General features: G+C 36.4%; 1 protein-coding gene across 3 annotated transcripts in view; it reads left to right on the top strand.

The window, feature by feature from the left end:
• LOC135212712 (serine/threonine-protein phosphatase with EF-hands 2-like) overlaps positions 1-17,692 on the top strand; it is a 535,058-nt gene that overhangs the window by 193,897 nt on the left and 323,469 nt on the right. The window lies entirely within an intron of this gene.

Genomic DNA, 17,692 nt, shown 5'->3' with positions numbered 1-17,692 from the left:
AAATATTTGTGATAATAACATATGCATTTTCGTATTTTGTAAGTGTCCATATGTAAACTGTAGCATCCAAACACATTAGATTAGTAATTGTTGACGCTTAAATAGATATGTCATTGGCATTAAAAACAAGAAAGGAGTGATTTGTTAAATATCAATAAGTAAATTGAAACGATGCAGTGTAACGATGAATTTTTTTTATTTCTAGGTCAGTTCTTGTTGTATGAGATAGAGAAGTAAACTAATATTGCAGAATTATGTTGTTAACTGTATGGCCTTCGGAATGTAAATCTGAGCATTTATGTTTAAATATTAAATTTTTTTACATCCAGTATAAAATAAAAAGCTTCATTTTTTATTAATCAACAATCTGCAGGGAAGTATTCTACGCCAAGATAACCATGGTATTACGACTTTGTCATAGCCACTTCCTGAAAGATAATGACAGCCCTTCCAATTTAATGTGACATGCACACCCCTCTTATGAATCAAGTTTATTTATCCCTCAGTGGGTCTGGATAATATGTCGAATGGTTCTCATTCACTTTATAATAGTAATTATGAATCTGCTCTTCAGGCTCTTTGGTGCGAATCTTCCGAATCGCTGTTGATTTCCTCCTCTTCTCGCGCTGGTTTTTGAAGCCGTCCAATTTACTCACCCACAGAAATGCTGTTGCATCTATTTTTGTTTCCGTATTCGTATTACCTCCAGTACGCGTTTTACGGTTCGTGGTTGGGTTATATCGCTGCAGTGGACTTTTACGTGTTTTTTTTTGGTGTTTTTACGGCTTTCGTTGAAGGTAACGACTTGGTACTTTAAGCTCCATATGGTTTCATTCAAGAATCTTGAATGGTTCCCAAAAGTAATGCCTCCTTGGACAGCCTTTTTAGGGCAATTATAAAATATACATGTATTATTTTTCTCTACGGGTATTTAAATCTGTCCTCATATACATACACACACACACACACACACACACACACACACACACACACACATATATATATATATATATGTATGTATGTGTATATATATATATATATATATATATATGTGTGTGTGTATATATATATATATATATTATATATATATATATATATATATATATATATATTAAAATAATGGATTTAGTTTTCCAATACTAAGTTGGACTATGAAACGGTCTCACATATTTCCAAGTCTGTAACATCAGTCCTTTCAACAAACGTTGATACTTTTTTTAACGCGTAAATTGGTTTAGGTTGGGACAAATGTACACGCTGGATGCGAATCATTATCGAATTACCGTATCATCATAAGGTCCTTGACCTTTTTCGAACTGCTCACTCAAATAGAAATTGATTCGCCAACTTTGCAGATGCGTACACATCGTGGTGATTTTACTTTGTCAGCAATTTAGACTCATTACAGGCACAATGTCAATGCAGGAAGGCAATTCAGTATCTAGGAGATAGGAAGTGTACTAAATTATTATCTGTTAATTTTGTAATTCCCGTTCTTTTGTAAATAGACTTGAGAAGCTATGTAGACTTTAACTAATTAAAAACGCACACGAAAAACGTTAAATGTAAATGCTTAGATAAAACCTGTAACATAAAACTGCAGAAACCATGTATCATTGCATCGAATAGCTTAAAGGTATCTTATTTTTTAATTTTGTTGAAGCAGATCAAAGCTGTGAACGTTCAAGGTTTTCTAAAAATATATATATATTTTTTTATAGTTTGCATGATGTGTTTCGCTTATGAGAGTGTTTCAAATAAATGTGTGCAACATTTCGGACATGAATTTGTTTGTGTTCTACCTTTCATGTAGACTGTATCTATAAAAGCATCTATAGAATGGTACTTTGATATATATAAAAGGTAGGATCACGGAATAAAGCTATAAAGTAAATTAACATATACATACATACATACATACATACATACATAGTAAATACATGAAGGCTCTATAGAAATATTCTTATACTTTTTGCCCTAATCGTGGATTTTGCATTTTCTGTCATGCGCCTTGTGTGAATGTAGTATGTTATATACTATATATATATATATATATATATATATATATATATATATATATATATATATATATATATATATATATATATATATATATATATATATATATATATATATATATATATATATATATATATATATATATATATATATATATATATATATATATATATATATATATATATATATATATATATATATATATATATATATATATATATATATATATATATATATATATATATATATATATATATATATATATATATATATATATATATATATATATATATATATAGCTTTCCAACCATCCCAACCCCCTCTTTTTATTGTCTCAATTATTGAGAAGGGATACTGTTGCTTGGGATTGGGTTAATTTTTTAATTAAAGCTAATAGAGGGAGCTACTGGGGTCTTGTCAGCCACTAGACATATTTTTCACCCACAAGTAACAACATGCTAGTCATATTGTTATCTCAAAGGTGGACAATATCTTGAAACTGAATCATGAATTCCAGAGGTGGTTAGCTTGTGGGGATATGACTGTGGGCATTCGGTCAGGTTTGCCAACCAAGGTAATTAAAGGAGAGACGATTGAATTCATGTAATGCTTTAAGGTTGGTTTGGTATAAACTCGATCCACCCTAATAATGTTGCCATTCTTATGTGGTTTGGGGAAGGGTATGGAAAATCCGTTTGGAATCAACTGCTACTGCTGTCATTGGTAAAGGAAGGAGTTCCGCGAAAGACTAATGATGTTTTTTTTTTTCATATGAATGTATATTTTGTTATAACTTTTAATATCACAAGAATAGCCCCCGCCCACTCGATGTTTAAATGCTCGTCGTCTCAAGACGATACCTCAGCATCATTAATAACCAACAGTGCCAAGATAAGAGTTGGTGCGACCTCCTCCTTACCATGTAAATAGGTCTTTTAGAAGACTTCTAAATTCTTATCAGAACCAAAAAAAGAAGTCGGCGAAGACCTCAGATGACAGGTCCAACCTTGACTCACTTTTACTTCGTATTTTAGACTGAGAATTGGTTACGGATTGTAGTTGTTCAACTAAACAAAAGAATAGCACAACTAAGGCTAGAAAATTAGATATTAACAAGAAGTCAATCCAAAGAGATGTCATTTAGAAATAAATTAATTGGGAAGTAGGCAGAAACCATGGCAATAAACCAACCATAAAATTACTTGTCAGTTGCAAAAAGAAAAAAAATTAGATTATGAAAATACCGCAGTTACCAGACATAACTGTATGAACTGCATTTAAGGAGCTGTAAGATATATATATATATATATATATATATATATATATATATATATATATATATATATATATATATATATATATATATATATATATAGAAGAAAACGAGCCAATTAACAGAGATATGCTTAAAAATATTTCACAATGCACAAACCTAAAATTTACAGGATCCCAATATAAAAAAACAAAGATACATAATTGAAGATAGCATTAATAAAGATTGGGAAAAACTTGTCAATGACAGTAAATCTCTCTATGCAATACAGAGAATTATGACCCTACGTACCCTAATCTCTCCAGTGCAAAAAATGCTCAGAATAGCAGGGTTCACAATGACCCCACTCAGCTTATTGTGGATCAAAGGGCCACACAACTATTTGGGATTGTAAAGCTTCAGAAATATATAAACTATGGTGATAAACTATCACGCACGATTTAATGGCCGATAACATATGTCGGTACAAAATGAGGTTTAATGCAAGACGCTAGGAACGAGCGTAAAAGAAACTGAATCAGACCTAAAAGTTAGTTTTTTATAACGATCCGCGAAGAAAGGTCATGAATGAAATGGCAGCTTGGCAGAACTTTGATAAAATAACACTAGAAATAATAAAAAAGTACAGGTACCACCATCTAGCACAGTTGGTAACAGGTTGGTCTCGTAGTCTTGCTGACCGGCGTTCACCTACGGTCAGGGGCGAATAAGTGATGCTGTCCGCCAGTGGTTACCGCCATGAGTGACGTCATTGTGGGAAATTGAGGTTACCCGGCTGACGTCCGCCTGAGAAGCAATAGCTTGTGGGAAGACTGAAACTGACGTCTTTGACTTTGACTTTTAATGAATCCAAAGAAATTAATACAAAATCCATGAATCCTGATGAATGTTCATGAAATTCTCAGCACCGTTTAATATGAAATACTGTGAAACAAAAGTGAAGGCACCATAAACGAAAACAAATATAAACCATCGAAGTAGGGGTCATTCCTTTGATAAATAATGCCAGTGACCAATAAAAAAAATCTTACCAATCGGCCAAAAGCGCCTCAGTGTCGTGGTCGGCATGGTGTTGGCGCACCACCTCGGTGGCCGCGAGTTCGATTCACACTGAGGTGTGAGAGATGTGTATTTCTGGTGATAGAAGTTCACCCTCAACGTGGTTCGGAAGTCACTGGTTCAATGCAACGTATAAACACCAGACAAACAAACAAGCGAACCAATCAGCCAAAGCTGACAGTTAGACCAAAGCAGTCAGAAGAGGAAATTTCACCATCCTTCGTCATTAAAAGATAAAAGGGAAGAAAACTGAGCAAAGTACGAGAAATGTCGAGGAAAAACGAAACTCCAATGTCAGATAAACAGTGAAGATGAATATGATCTTAAATCCAAACTGAGAAACAAGGTCTCTTAACCTCAACGACATAATTTTGACAAAGAAGACGATGACTTTAGATATGATGGAAAGTAGGACAAAGAAATTGCGAGCAAATTCAGCAACTCTGTCATCTGATGGGGAAATCGTCGCGAGTGTCCATCACAATTCTCGATATGGATGTCATGAATGTTTCATGAAAGACCTTGATGGCAGCCCCCATGACAATGAAATATCCACAGAATGGTTAATTCACTACTTATGCACAGCCCAATAAAAATGTGGAGAATATAAAAATTGATAACCCAAAAAATATTTGACTGTTTTCTAAAGGAATATGCCGTGAAAAAAACCAACGTTATAGAAATAAATGCAAATAAACAAAGTGGATTCCTTCAAAAGGGGAAAACTTAGCCTAGCAGTTAATCGCAGTAACCTGACAAAACAGCCCTGAAGAATACTATACAAAGCAACTGCCCTGTCAGTTTTAGACTAAATCCAATAAATGCTCAGCATCAGCGTCAGCATTAAAAAGTTAAAATAGTCCGAAATGAAGAACTCAGAATCTGCAGGGAAGTACCTCTCACATCCATCCAAGTTGAAAGGGTCGAACGTCCTCTCTCTCTCTCTCTCTCTCTCTCTCTCTCTCTCTCTCTCTCTCTCTCTCTCTCTCTCTCTCTCTCTCTCCACCGAGGCCTAGTAATCGTAAGGACTGCAACAAGGATACATGCAGGTGACTCAAATAGCTAGCATTTCAGGCAAAGAAATAGATACTTTTTTTTATCTTCAACCACTAACATTCTCAGTCAGAGCTAAGAACATTGTTTAAATTAATAATGTAAACGTAACACTTTTTAACACCAAAATATTCCCCCTTTCTTCTATTCTGCGTATAATTGGTTTCTGTACACATTTTTACTGTATATCCAAAAACTATGCATATACACATCAGTATCAAAAGCAACACAATTGAATATACAGGATGCAAATGTCAAAATTACGCAGTCTGTACAGACGAATCCAAATTGTCTTTTGGTGCAAGATTAACTTCAATATCTGCTTAAGAAACGAGCCAGTTTTCTTTATCCAGGAATGTATCTGTTTCTTAACAGAATTTCCTTGAATATGATCACTATTGACAGTGACTAAAAGCATGCCACCACAGAAATGTGTAATTTTCAATGATTCTAGATGTCGTTTAGAAGCCCTTCAAAATTGCTGTCGCAAAAGTCCCTTTATTCAGCTGGGTCATTGCACAGGTAGACATTAAGGAAAAAGGAAGATGCCGATAAAGCAACCAAAGCTACAAGCTGTATGACTTGATCAATTTTTGCCTCTTTCCGGCAGGGATTAGGTGTTCTCTAAAACCCATCCTGTTCTGCAATTTTCAGACTGTGTGGAATAATGATTCAAACCTTTACTAAGAAAACAGATAAACCAAATGTTGGATTATGGTTTTCTTCATTCCGAATAGAATGCTACATTGTTGTCAAATGATCCCAGCTTCGCGTTGGTCGCACTCGTCTGATCCAGGGGTATTTGACGAATAACGTGCACGATATATCAAATGTAGGAAACAAATATTTGGTGAAATTTCCTGAGAATCATCATCATGACAACTAACATGACTGACTAGTCGATCTTTTTCCACCCTTCTACATGATGAATTGCTGTACATGAGCAATGGTACTTATTTATATTTGGATATCTCGGTACTTTGTGTTAACGTCTGTATTTTCGCTTCCTTTTTCAACTCTTTTATTATGGTATGATAATGACTAATGGTGTTCGGGAAGTACGCAGTGGTCACAAGGCTTCTTGCATAAAGATAGATATCGGTTGCCTCCGATCTTCCTTTTCTTCCATTGTAGGATTATTGTTTTGCTCAACACAAATAAATTGACATTTCTATGTATTCATGCAGCTTACGATAGTACTATAATTTAGATCTTCGCTGGAAGAATTCCTGTCCGAATAAATTCGAAAAGCTTCATTTAATAGAAAATTTCCTCTCATAGTCCCAACGTACACGCCTCAGTGGCGTGGGCGGTATGGTGTTGGCGTACCACCTCGTTGGCCGCGAGTTCGATTGTCGGGCATTCCATTGAGGTGTGAGAGATGTGGATTTCTGGTGATAGAAGTTCACTCTCGACGTGGTTCGGAAGTCACGTAAAGCAGTTGGTCCCGTTACTGAATAACCACTGGTTCCATGCAACGTAAGAACACCATACAAACGCATGTTCCTTGAATTAGTGGATGCACTGTATTTTGCAGAATGTCAGCAACATAACCTTCATTGACGAGTTAATTAATCACGTCGTCATTTCTTCATTTGACGCTTTGCGCTTCCGCCATCCTTAAGCTGCTTCATCAGAAGGCAGTTGGCTCTGTAGAAGCTTCGAAGATAAATCTCACGTCTCTTTTTAAAGAATATCTGTTATTTAGAACGCGCTGCAAAGGATCTCGGAACATCCCAAACTTAAATTTTAACTGCACAGTGAAAGGCAGCGAAGTGAATAACCTCGTCGTCGTCCTCTCTCTCTCTCTCTCTCTCTCTCTCTCTCTCTCTCTCTCTCTCTCTCTCTCTCTCTCTCTCTCTCTCCCCACGGGCAGCACTGCAATATCCAACCTTGAAATAAAGGAAGTTTAGACTTAAGTTTTCCAAGAAAATAATGTCAGAAAAAATCTGTTTTCCAATATAGCTCCTCCTAATACAAGAGAGAGATTGACAAGGGAAACTGCGGTCATTTTTAGACTGTTGGTCGTCTGGGCATAAAAGGAAGCTTTTAGGAAAGCAGCACATCAATAGACAACAAATGGAGATTTTGTTGTGGCATGTACTGTGTTCGCGTCGTTATTGATGTTTTGTTTCGAATGAGTCCTCGCGCACCACAGTTCCAAAACCTAGAGGGAGTCTATGAATTAGTGATGCTTTGCTGCAGTGCAGAGAGCGAATCTGGTAAATCATAGTTAAATGGTAATATATTTTTCTAAATATATTACTATAAGGGACTATATTGCATGGTTTTTTTCAACAAAGTTTGAACAGTGTTAAGTTTATAATTTTTTATGTGTTGATTAGCTTTTGTTTAACTGGTGGTTGATTCCTAAAGACTTCTTTTCATGTTTTTTTTTTTTTATATAAGCAGAGAGAGAGAGAGAGAGAGAGAGAGAGAGAGAGAGAGAGAGAGAGAGAGATCCATGAAGATGTATTGTAAGCTTAGCAATTAAATGTCTTCCTGTGAGGATGAAGCCGAAGCATAGATATTTCAGGGACTTCATATTTCATTCGACGATTAGTATCCATAGGTGAAACGTATACGTGGAAAATATTAATTAAAAAGCTCTTGATAAAAATAAAACTGGCCAAACTTGAAATGACCTTATGCTTGAATGTTTGTCATGGTTGCAAATAACGAATAAAATTCAAATGGATCGTTACAAATAAAGGTATATCCATTGGTTTAATTTTCGTTTTAGAAGCCTCCTGTTTTTTTAATGAGGAGAGCACTATCAAGCGGTAGAGCCTTTGAAGCCCAATTTCCTGTGACGACTCGTCAGCTTCAAAGTCTTCTCGCAGAGAGAAGAAAATGCCGTCCTCTGGTCTTGATATGTCAGAGGGAAATGAAGGAGCACACAGCTGCACAGCACCTTCATTCGTAGGCACTGTCAGCGGAGACGTCTGTGTGTGTAGTAGGGATCCCGTTTCCTGGGCTTATTAACAATCGTGCTTTCCGAGTTATTCGTTGATATGGCTACATTTCTCATCATTTCCGCCCTGTACTAATGGAAGCAAAATCTCCTTTAAGGAGAAAAGAGCAGCCATTATTAGAATTGTAGGTTCAGGTGCAATAAACGCGGTTAAATGTATCGTTCTCCATCATAACATCTAAGGTGCAATGAATAGAATAGAATAAAAAGATTCCGGCAGAAGGTCAAACACTGGGACCCCTGAGGTCATTCAGCGATGAAAGGAAAATTAAAAGTTAAAGGTTACAAAGGTTTAACAGGAGAATAACTTCGCATTTGCGCTGTGAAACTATTGTTGGAAGAGGGTGGAAAGTAAGATGGAAGACAGAATAAGAATGGAGGTACTGTTAAAGAAATGGAAAATAAGAGTATGAATAGAGGTACTGTTAATAAATGAAACGGGTTGCAGCTAGGGTCCGAGGGGACGCTGCAAAAAAACCTTAAGTAATGCCGACAGTGCACCGCGCGTGACGTACACAGACAGACAGCGTCCCCCCTCCCCTACGGTGAAGGCGCAATGATTATAACTTATGTTTTGACTTTCTACACTTGTGTATATCACGCATATTTAATGACCTCCACAAAGGCAAATGTCGGACTATAAATAACACGATGCAACTTTAATAATAAGGAATTTCATGTGAATGTTCTAATTTCCAGCAACAACGGACGGCAAGTCTCTCCACTGAGAGCTTTGAAACAAGCAGCCGGTCTGGATGGCATTTGCTTTTATTTACTTACTCTTTCAACATGGTGGCCTTTAACTATAGTATTATTAGAGAAAGGTCAATTATAGTTCATTAGAAATTTCTTTCCATATATAACGAATGATATATCAACTTTTTATACATGGCATTTCATTTTAGCGGGGGAACTAGGCACTAAACAGTATTATTCATTAAGAAAATTGTTCATGTAGAAGATACTTGTAGTATTTTGTTAGAAATACTTATTATAATCATTCTCCTTTATTCAGGGGATTATCAGAACATTGTGATGGAGAGAGCAGAGATATTTCGGCTAAGCTTCTCAATACTATTCAAGTTCATGGGAAATATGTAAATTATTCTTTTAATACAAACATTTTTATTTGTGTATAGAAATGTCACATTAATGCAGATATCTCAAGGGATTTGTGTCAACATGAAATTGAAATTACCGCTTACTGTCAATTCTGCCTAAGGAACGAATCATGAAAGAGCAGTTTTTACGTATCTTATTTTGAAACAATGATAACACGAAAACAGACTTACCGGTGGAATGTAGAGAGCGCTTCCGTATAACCTCTTAACGTGAGGCCCTCGTTTGTCCAAGTCTCGTTGACGTTGAATTTCCCGAGAGACTTTCATTGTTCGCCGCCCATAGGGGAAGAACTCCCAGGAAATTAAACTTGCGACTTCTATTACTGGGACTTGCTGGCTTTCAAAAACTCCTTTCCACTCCGCCTCCTCTTAATAAACTGCTTGTTAATGGTGGTGATGATGATGATGAAACCTAACTCCTATTGTCGTCTCGCTTCCTTTTGTCACTTAATGTAATAATTTGGTGGTGTCCCGAGTTGGAGGAACTGCTTTTTTTTTTATTTATTAAAGCAGTGGGATATTTATATTATTCTGAATCGTTGTCACCTTCCTTATCCAGATTTTTAGAACGCGTCTCTATCACCAGATGTTAGGCATGGTGCTCTCTCTCTCTCTCTCTCTCTCTCTCTCTCTCTCTCTCTCTCTCTCTCTCTCTTCATCAGCGCGGGAGGTGGACTGGGAATCCCATTAGTCTGGGAACATGTTGGGGACAGGAGTATATGGAAATGACCGAGGAAAGCGAGGAGAGGAGAGAAGAGGAGAAGAGGAAAGGTCATTCATTCAAATGTAGTGAACCGAGGCAGGTTAACGCCAGGTCATGGAAAATGAAATCTTTGATTGCTTATTCAAAGCTTTGCCATATTACTATTCTCTGTTTATTCTTGCCGTTCCTATTTACAACATTATTTTCCATCGACAGTTTATCAAGTCTTGTAATCCCATCTTTAAGAAAAATATAAAATTAGTTTCGAGGAAGCTTATATTTCGGTGTTTTCATATTTTTTTTATATAGTCAACAAACTCTGAAAATTGACACACACACACACACAAACACACACACACACACACACACACAAGAAGAAGAGAGTATTCGTCTTCACAACTCTTGGTATTGCCAAAAATTACATACATGTTTTTACACAACAGGATTAGACACACAACAGTTATGGTGTACTGCACAAATCAGATAGATTCTTATGTATAATATATTACAGAAATTATGAAATAAGTCATTAATTTTGCTGGAAATTCGACGATAGTATATGCATTGAGTGCACGAAATAGAATTCCACTTCGCTGAAATATTGAAATTGCATTGGTAGAGTTTCTGACAGCACCAGTAATAACTTCTGAGAGTTCATTTGAGAGAAATAACTTCTCTATAAGAAAAGCGAGCAACTGGATCCCGTCCGTTGCAGTATATGGGACTGAATGTGATTTTTTTTACTGAATATTCTGTTGGATTTTCGAGGTTTTTTGGGTGCAGGGGAGGCGAGGGGGACACTAAGAAGAGCAATTTTAAGTAAATCCTCAACATTTTTTGTCTCTGCAAGTCGTAGCAAGTAGTACAACTCTTAAGTACCTCTCTTTACATTTAAATGCATTTATTTACATGTATCACTGGTCACACAAGTTGTTGATCATGTTATTAAAACAACTACGAATGTAAAACGTAAATGGAAAGTCGTTCAGTACTATCATAAACTACTAAATAATGTCAACAAATTGCACACAAGAATTTCGGAAAACTGTTTAAGAGCACTGTGCATGACACTAAAAAGCAATAAGGTTACCAGGCAAAGTATTTTGCTGGCTGTCGAATGTCTAATTTGCTTCTTAAAAAATGTAACTAGAGGGGTCTCGGAAATAAACTGCCTTGCTTTCAGGTAAATAAAATCCCTGTATCAGATGGTACACACAGGAATTACCAGATAATTGCTATGTATAAATTAGTGTAAAGATAGAAGGTAAACTATCATACGAACATAATTAAAGGATAAGTGGTGCAGATGACGTTGATATGTTTCTCCAACACTGGACAATTCCCACTGTCCGTCAGCTTTTCAATATCTGACTACTTTTGTTGACAGCAAAGTTAAGTATATCTTAGTTGAACCAGACCACTGAATTTTTTTTACGTGGCTAGGAACCAATTGGTTGCCTAGCAGCGGCTTATTGTGGGACCGGAACCACATATCGAGAAATAAATTCTAATCGCCAGAAATAAATTCCTCTGATTCAACGTTGGCAGAGAGGGGAGTCGAACTCGCGTCTACCGAATCGGTATGCGAGCACGTGAACCACTCGTCCAACGAGGAACATTTGTTGACTGCAAGGTAGAAAAAAAAGAGTGGGAGAGGGGGATTTATAAGTTAGTATTAGAGCTGCCGCTTCAAGGATGAATAACCCCAAAAGGAAAGACAAATGATTTAAATCAGGTTGCGTTGATTTTTATCACGGTTATAAATATATGAGGCCTTACGTACAATAGAGGCCTTAAGCACAATACTTAATGTCCATGCAATGCTTGACACGTTCATTAAATGTTTCTGAAAAGTAAGATGTGAATCAAAAGTTACACCAAATGTAGTTTCGTTTTACTAGAGTTCAGCCTCATACCCCACAGACTACACCAATCAATTTCTGGTGATAAAAATTCACTCTCGACGTGGTTCGGAAGTCACGTAAATCCGTTGGTCCCGTTGCTGAATAACCATTGTTTCCATGCAACGCAAAAACACCATACACACAAACAAACAAATAAATACACCAATCAATAATCCACTCAATGTTTCTCACAAGTGGAGACTTTACTACAACCACAGGTGTTTCATTGTCAGCATACAGAACAATCTTGTTTTCCAGGCCAACAACCATATCACTCGTGCACAATAAATATCAGCGGACCAAGAAGAACCACTACCCCGTGGAACTCGTACACAATAGATCCCTTCAACGGCAACTCAGTGCTGCCTATCTGTTAGGAAATCTTGAAGTAATCCTGAAACATATCCAATCGCTCTAAGAATCTTAAGTTTATAGATAAGTGCCACATAATTTGCTAAGTCGAAAGTAGTGCTAAAATATATGAATTATTCTAAGAGAGCATCGCAGGTACCTAAGTACTTCCTATATGCATACTGACTACTGGCTAACAATCCTTTGGATTCCACATATTTGTATAGAAGCTAAATAATAAATAATGCGTTATTAAAGAGTGCATATAAACTATGTTTAATATGAACTGAAACATATTGTAGACCAGCCATATTCATTTGATGTTCTGTTGAGGTACGGCTGTCAAACTTCACCGTCGTCTTATGAATATATCATTACGATAAGTTTTCGAAAAAAAATTCATGACCATTGTGATTATCTTGAATTTCATTTTACTCATTGTGCATTGTTGCCGTAATGGCTGTTATCATCGACCTTAACTTGCTAAATAATCATCATCGTTAGAAAAAAAAATCAAAGTAACCTGTACGCTAGATATCAGGATTTCTGTTTGCATGTTTTTTAACGAGTATTAAATTACGTGAAAAACAAAAGCTTCCAATAGCACGATTTTTGTGTGTGTCCGGCAGAGCCTAAGCGTCACCCCTTCAGGCGCCAGTACTTGCATAAAAACCGGGCTACTCTCGCGCTCTTCCTCTACCCCTGATAGCCTTACACCATCACCTCCATCCCAGGCTTCACATAATTCAAAAGTGTCCAACTACAGACTTAAGTTAAATATCCGGAATATATCAAACTCCATTAGTTTGTATGAATTTATTGCGCAGTTTTCGTCAAACTAGTTACAAAATGTCTTGTGGCTGCCGCCGTCCTGTACAATCAATACAATTGTTAGGGGAGCATAGGCCCTTTGAGCATCCGTCATCCTTTGATTTTGTTTCATCTCTAAAAATAAAAGTTAAAATAAATATGCTGCTGTCACGGGCCCCGGCGCAAGTAGTGCCGCAACACCCCCCACCCCACCCCGCCCCCATGCTTGGGCCCTGGTTTCCGGTATGTAATCCCTTTTAATGGGTTATCCTCGTTAATTTCGGATTACCATATGACAACCATTTTCTGTAATATGGAATTGACATTGCTCTAAAAATGTAGCAAGTGTATAGCATAAATTGTTAGATTGTGTTGGATATTTATTTATGTAATATTTATTTGTTGAAACACGTATTACATTTGGCCTCCAAATCGAAATTAATTCGTGAAATATTTTCATAGTTATGGTGTTCACTAATAACCTTGATTTTATCATTTTCGTAATTAAGAGTTAATGGTTTGACCAGCTTCACTTTTAGAAGCCATATGTTGTTATTCAGTCTAATTACAAGTCCCCTCCTAGATGATTTTAAGCGGAAGCGCTGTGCATTTCTTACTCGATTGACTCCAAAATAATATTTGTTGGATTAGTTTTTATATAGTCCCATGGACTTTATAGTTTTCATAAGACATGTATTTAGTCTCGTATCTCATGATATTATGTTAGCATTATTGGGATGCAGGAGAAGTGCGTCAAAGTTCTATGGACAAAGTTTGGGAGATTTCAGCAACAGTTGTCAGCCTTCTCTAAGAAAGCTTTGTAGTTCCTGTACATACCCCTTTAACAGTTCCGCATTTCTCTATAGACATGAGTAACAGGAATAGATCAGCTACGAAGGCTTTCAGTGATTTTGGTCCCTTTTTCATAAATGCATTCAATTTATAAACTTGGAAGTTTCTTTTGCCCAGTCCATGGAATTTAAATTATGGGAAATATACGTATAGATGTGCTTTGTTTGTGTTATATACGGAATATATTGTTGGTTTGCTGATCTGGTAACATTTTAATGACGTTGATATCGATGCAGAATTCTTTCGTATCTCATTGAACTCGCCAGTCGGGCAACATTTAAATATCAAGTGGCACCACTACTTTAAAGATGCCCTCGGGAGATGGTAGTCTTTTGGTTGCGTGGAGTTGCCAGTCATAGTGCTCTGTAACCCACCGAATCTGCAGTGATGTCACATTCAGATCGGAGAAGAGAAATTCAAGTCTGAACGTTTGTTATGACTATCGACCGTAACCGTTTTCCACTTATTTATGTATGCTTTCTATGTAAGTAAAAGCATGTATGAATATAATTCATCGTGTAGTTTCATGATTTAATCAGAATTTTTGATAGATTTTCTTGCTACAATTTTAGAAGCTTCAGGAAGTCTGTATATATGTAGTTAGTGTGTCCTTCATTCCAAAGTCGCTCTTAATTCGACATTCGTTGTTTCATTATGTATCATTATTGAAGAATACTCTAATACTTTATATGGTGCTAAACAACGTTGGCATAATGTCACATTCTGGAATAAATGTCATTCTGAAGAACTTTTAATTAACCTTACATATATGCTGGAATTTTTAAAGACGACTCTATTTAATGCTCATTGCATATTATGAATGCAAAGATAATTTTTGTTTGTGATAAGAATAAAAAAAAAAAATAGGTAGAAACAATGATGGTATAGAGTATGTAACGAACAAGCTAGGCATGGAAGATGCTATAAACTAAAATGGGGTGCAGTTTATTGCTTTTTGTTCAGCTAATAATCTTGTAATAGGTAGTACTCATTTTTTTCCGCCACATTTACATCCATAAATGCACCAGGACATCTGCGGATGGCAGCCATAGTAACCAAATAGATCACATACTCAATAATCAATAATGTTAGGAGCTATAGAAGATTCGATACTTGCTCTGGTCGCTAACTTATCCTTTGCATACCAATGATGAAATACTGAAGTTCACTACAAATAAAGTCAGTGGTGATCATTGAGAGGCTTGTACAGTTGAATGCCAAAATAAGCTTTTAGTTTTAGAAATCATATATGAGGAGGTGCAGACAAACAGTGAAGGCTTCACTAACATCCGGAAGAAAAGCAAAAGATACTTGCAGAGCAGTTTCCGGGAGGAAATGAAGATTGTTAAGTAGAATTTAGGCATTTATGTGAAGAAAGTGAAGATAAACAGGGTGATGCTGCAGGAAAAGGGGGATAGTTTTATGGCACCTACAGCATTATCGATGAAGTATCATTTAGGAAAAAGATGCAGGAAAATACCGGGAAAAAAAATAGAGGAAAACACCTGTCAGAAGGAGGAATCGTCCAGTTATAACATCAGAAGAAGAAAAAGAAAAACTACTGGGTGGACCGTGAATCATGTTATGAATAAAGCTTTATCTAATCTATCAATTTGAGAATAAATATTTAAGAAGAATATTACGAGCGGCATAAATGACGAAGAGGTGATAGAGATCGCTTGGTCTTGGCTTAAACACCACCTGAGCTGGACTAATACTTGGTAGTGTCAGCTGGTTGCCTCTGGACCTAAGAGAAGTTGGAAGACCCAGGCTAACTTGGATGATTAAAATGAGATAGAGGGCTAGAGATGAGATGAGTTGAGAATGACGGAAATAAAGCACTAGAAAGATAAGACTCCCTTTATTTTAAAGATTTGTGACAGTAAAATGTAAGCCATCATTTTATATTCCAAAAAAGTATCATGGTTGGGGAATGCCGTGATTGTAAGCCAGTCTCTACTCATACACTGCTTTCGAAGACTGCTTATTATTTCACTTTTAATCCCTTGTATAACCACCTTGGATATAAACTTTAATTTGGATATTCTTTTATAGTTTATAAATTCAAGTTAGCCTTGATAATGGATTTTAGGGAAGATGTGTTCAGACTGAATTTTATGCTTCCTTTGATGTAGAATAACAAAGGTAAGTAATTTTTTAATTTTCTTAATATGCATTTGATATTCATAGTCTTAGTGACTACAAACTAGGGTGTTGATGGATTTTTGAATGATTCTAGACCAGCCCTCTCTGGTGTTCCACGAGATAGTTTAATTTAGCCTCTCTTGTTGATATATAAGATTATCAGTTCATGTTGCAGTTATCTGATATACTTTGGTGCGTTGCCATGCAGATTGCAGGTATAACAGAAATATGGAGCAGATGAGTGAGTACTGTAGTTATGGTCTTAGTGCTAATCATAAGATTGCAATACTAAACTCAAATAAAAGCATTGCTTTGCTTCTTAGTCAATCTCTTACATCACCATTTACTCCGGCCAATGTTAACTCTACTGTACGTCATCCATATGGTTGGGTACATGGTAAATTTTAAAATTTCCTATGACTACTGCGATCGCCATTTTATAAAAATACGGAAATGGAACGGCGTTATGCAAAACATTTTATTTCTCGATATCTTAGGGTACGATTTTTCTCCGAAATCCGTTAAAGATTCTAATGTAATGAAATGAAGACTTTTGTAACTCCACTACTATCCTCGAACCCTCACCATGGGGAAAAGTACGTATAGTGAGTAAGGCACTGCATCATAACGGCGATGCTTTTAATTTAAAACGTACTCCTCCTTAGCATTTGAAAATATGTAAGGCTGCCAGAAACTCGGGTATATTGTCTTTAAGGTCCCTGTTACTCCCTGCTTCAGATAACTTTACCTGCCACCATTACTGTAACCTGTTAGAACATGAATGTCGGTACCATAGGGTAGTAGTGTATAGAAAGCTTAAGCCTTAAGAACAATATCCCCAAGGCGCGAGATAGGCTTTGGTGTGTTTCATTACAACGATGGAAATACACCTCCTGTTCACTTAGTGAAAAGCACCGCATGTAACTATGGGTTTTCAATGAGTATACTCGCTGATTAGTTGGAACATAGCGACTGAAGTAGTCATTGTGTTCCTTTACTTAAAGGCACAAGCACTGCGGCTAATAATAACTGTATATTAGTACAAATAGAAATGTAAGGCTTTTGAAGGTTGCTGCTGCAGTTCCTCGCTTTTAGGATTTCACGTTATTCTTACTTATAAGAAGAGGTCCTTTGAATCAGGGATCTGGCACTTGGAGGGACGTGATAACGCAAAGGAAATGTTTTAAATATGTGTACAAATGCAAAAATCAATAGTTCTCTCTCTCTCTCTCTCTCTCTCTCTCTCTCTCTCTCTCTCTCTCTCTCTCTCTCTGTTAAGATCCTGATCCTGGAAGATATATATGAAAGGTAATAAATAATGTAATAAGTTTTATGATGAATTATAAACGTCCTTCATAGAGGCAATAAAGTTTTGTAACTGGTAAATGTAGAGAGAGAGAGAGAGAGAGAGAGAGAGAGAGAGAGAGA

Source organism: Macrobrachium nipponense, chromosome 41 (assembly GCF_015104395.2).
Source record: "Macrobrachium nipponense isolate FS-2020 chromosome 41, ASM1510439v2, whole genome shotgun sequence".
Taxonomy (NCBI): Eukaryota; Metazoa; Arthropoda; class Malacostraca; order Decapoda; family Palaemonidae; genus Macrobrachium; species Macrobrachium nipponense.
Note: the sequence above shows the minus strand (reverse complement) of the source record. Positions and strands in the feature narration are given on the sequence as shown.